The following is a 4,128-nucleotide window of genomic DNA, read 5'->3' on the forward strand; positions in this document are numbered from 1 at the left end:
GGGCCATAAAGAAGGCTGAGCGCTGAAGAATTGATGCTTTCAAATTGTGATGCTAGAGAAGACTCTTGAGAGTCCTTTGTACAGCAAGGAGATAAAACCAGTCAATCCTATAGGAAATAAACCTTGACTATTCATTGGAAGGACCAATGCTGAAGCTTAAACTCCAGTACTCTTGCCACCTAATGTGAAGAGCTAACTCATTGGAAAAGACCCTAATGTTGGGGAAAATTGAGGGCAGGAGGAGAAATGGGGAACAGAGAATGAGATATTTAGATGGCATCATAAACTCAATGGAAATGAGTTTGAGCAAACACCAAGAGATAATGAAAGACAACAAATCTTGATGTGCTGCAGTACATGGGGTCTCAAAGAGTTGGCCATGACTTAGAAACTGAACAACATCAATGTAAGTATTTGTATCCAGAAAAGTCAGCCTACAACATCATCTGTCTCTCATTTCTCATTAGTCAAAGTCCATTTGATAAACAGTTAATTCCCCAAACATATGATATATCATCTGACCCCTTGGTAGTTACTTAAGGGCAAAATAGCATTCTAGTTCACTGGGGACTGACAGAGTTTTAGCACTGATAGTCCTGCTTGCTCAAACCTGGGCAATGCATAATAAATTTGTCACTATACTCAGGAAGACAGATCCCACACTACCTGGTGTGGAATTTCATTTAAATTTAGACATGGAAGAGTAAGTAGCAACTTGATACAGTACAGTTACCAATCATAAGACAGAAATGAGGCAACTGAGGAAATCTGAAAAGGAGCATGCTTTGTTTGTCCAGTTCATTGTCCAGAATTGCACTAATTCATACATACTTTCCAAAATGCTCCTCTCATTCTTCCTTATGTTGGTATGCAACACTGTCATTCATTAGTTGCTGAAGGCAAGAACTTTGGACTTCTCTTTTTCTCACAATCAATATGTAGTCCATCCTCAAATCCAGATGGTTCTACCTTCAAAATATATCCAGGATCTTATCCCTCCTAACTTTTCCCATCACTATCACCATATAGAAGTTACCATTATTTTTTTCCTGGACTTCTGCAAGACACTGCTTGACTGGTCGTCTTGACTTTAGTTTTCCCAATTCAATTAGTTCTCTAAACATTAAGCAGATGATTGTTTAAACAAGCAGTTCCGATAATGTTAGTCCTCTACTTGAATTTCTCTGAATACTCACCTTCACCCTTAAAATCTACAGTCTTGAGAGAACAAGATGGGGGGATAGGAGGGCATGGAATTCACCTCCCTTCAATGAAAACATCAAAAATACATCCACATGTGAAGGAATTTTCACTGAATAAAACTGGAGGCTGAGAGAAAGACTATTTTCTGTAATAGTCTCTAAGTAAGATTTACACTGAGTTTAGAAGGAAGGGAAGACAAGCAATAAATTTGGGGCCTGCACCTCTTTGACAGAACACAGAAGAGGAAAATGATTATACAGGCTTGAAGATTCTCTCTGGGGAATAAGAAGTTTGAGCCTCATATTAAGCACCCCAGTCCTGGAGTTGAACACTGATAGTACAAATCTCCTTAATTTGAAAACAAGTGGGACTGAGAGCAAGACTGTAAGAAACCTAGACACCACTTATAAAGGGTATATACACATTTGTATAATTCCAAAATAAGGAGGAGTAAGAAGATTGAAACTGCCCAGGATCATGGCTGACTCTTCCCCACTGCCCTGGTATGTGCCCCAGCCTGAGCTACATGCCAGCTCTGCCTCCTCCTGCTCCATGGTGAAGGAATATAGTGGCTGAGAGGAGTGTACAATTGTGAGGAAACAAGTGGCTCAGACTCAGAAAGTCATCTAAACAGGGCAGGGGGAACCAACAATTTCTGGTGCTTATTTTGGGAGTAGACTGGATATCTGGTGCCAGGACCACTACAACCCATACTCAATCCATGCCAAGTACCTGTATCAGACCCTTTTACTCCAGCACTGCTCCCCTTTAGAGTGAGGGTGATGATACTGGGAGATGGACGGCACACATTTAGAGGGAACAGAGCCAACATGGGCCAAAAGCTCAGGGCTTATGCTCCAGGAACATGGAATCCAACCCCTCTACCAATAGGATGGTGTTCGCCACTGAACAGAAGAGGTGCCCCAGGTCAAACTTGACCATGATTCTAGAAATTCCATCTCCAGCCTCACCTATCCCCAACTGGCAGCACACCTAGGGGAAATATATGACCCATGTTCACTTCAAATCCAGATTTCTCACTGAAGAAACTGTGAACAGACTGTATAGGGACACTCCCACACAAGGATACCACATCAAGATCATCATATGGTGCTCACTGTGGCAGCACATATACTAAAATTGGGACAATATAGATTAGCATGGCCCCTGTGCAAGAATGACTTGCAAATTTATAAGCATTCCGTATTTTTTATTTGAAGAATCAGTATTGTCAAAATGACTATACAATCCAGAGCAATCTACAGGTTCAATGCAATCCAAATAAAATTACCAATGGCATTTTATAGAGAATTAGAATTTACAAATTTACAATTTGTATGGAAACACAAAAGACCATGAATAGCCAAAACAATCTTGAAAAAGAAAAACAGAACTGGAGAAATCAGGCTCCCTGACTTCAGACTATAGTTAGTACAAATCTACAGTAATCAATACAGTATAGTCCTGGCACAAAATGGAAATACAGATCAATAGAATATGATATAAAACACAGAGATAAACCCACACACCTATAGTTACCTAATCTGTGACAAAGGAGGCAAGGATACATGGTGAAGAAAAGACAGTATCTCCAATAACGTGTGCTATAAAACATGACAGCTCTATGTAAAAGGATGAAACAAGACTCCCTAATACCATACACAAAAATAAATTCAAAATGGATTCAAAACCTAAATATAAGGCTGGACACTCTAAAACTTTTAGAGTAAAACATAGGCAGAACACTCTTTGACAAACATCACAGTGTGATCTTTTTTGATCTTCCTCCTAGAGTAATGAAAATAAAAACAAAAATGTAAAAATGGGACCTAACTAGACTTAGGGCTTCCCTGGTGGCTCAGACAGTAAAGGTAAACTTAGGGCTTTTCTGGTGGCTCAGACAGTGAAGAGTAGGACACAATTGAGCAACTAAGCACAGCACAACTAAATTTAAAAACTTCTGCACAGCAAAAGAAACAATAAACAAAACAAAACAAACAAACAAAAAAAACAAACAGAGAATTAAAGAATATTTGCAAATGAAGCAACCAACAATGATTTAATCTCTAAAATATACAAACAGCTTATGTAACTCAATATCAAAGAAGCAAACAACTCAATAAAAATGAACAGAAGATCTAAATAGACATTTTTTTTTTCCAAGAATACATACCGTTGGCCAAAATGCACATAAAAAACTATTCAACATCACTAAATATTAGAGAAATGCAAATCAAAACTACAGTGAGGTATCATCTCACACTAATCAGAATGGCCATCATCAAAAAATCTAGAAACAATAAATACTGGAGAGAGTGTAAGAAAAGTGAACCCTTTTGCACTGTTGGAAGGAATGTATTTAAATAGCTAAAACCATTATGAAGAACTATGGGGGATCCTTAAGAAACTAAAAATAGAGCTACTGTATGATCCAGCAATCCCACTCCTGGGCCTATATCCAGATAAAACCATAATCTGAAAAGATTTATACACCACAATGTTCACTGTAGCACTATGAACACAGAAAGAACCTAAATGTCTATCAACAAGTAATGGATAAAGAATATGTGGTACATATATGCAATGGAATATTAGCCATAAACAAAAACAAAATAATGTCATTTGCAACAACATGGATGGACCTAGAGATTGTCATACTGAGTGTATTAACTCAGACAGTGAAAAACAAACATCATATGATATTGTTTATATGTGGAATCTAAAAACAAAATGGAACAAATTAACTTATTTACAAAACATATCTAGAGTCACAGATGTAGAAAACAACTTATAGTTGTTAGGGGGTGAGTGTAGAGGAGGATTAAATTGGGACATTGGGATTGACACATACACACTACTAAAATAGATAACTAATAAGAACCTACTGTACAGCACAAGAAACTCTTCTCAATACTCTGTAATGAC

At 37.8% G+C, this 4,128-nt stretch overlaps 1 non-coding gene across 1 annotated transcript; it reads left to right on the forward strand.

The window, feature by feature from the left end:
* The first annotated feature begins 2,313 nt into the window (after positions 1-2,313).
* LOC138986532 (U6 spliceosomal RNA) lies at positions 2,314-2,415 on the forward strand. Its single transcript, XR_011463347.1, has one exon. It is a non-coding gene; the product is annotated as a U6 spliceosomal RNA (small nuclear RNA).
* The last annotated feature ends 1,713 nt before the right edge of the window (positions 2,416-4,128 follow it).

This window comes from Bos mutus, chromosome X (genome assembly GCF_027580195.1).
Source record: "Bos mutus isolate GX-2022 chromosome X, NWIPB_WYAK_1.1, whole genome shotgun sequence".
NCBI classification, from domain to species: domain Eukaryota; kingdom Metazoa; phylum Chordata; class Mammalia; order Artiodactyla; family Bovidae; genus Bos; species Bos mutus.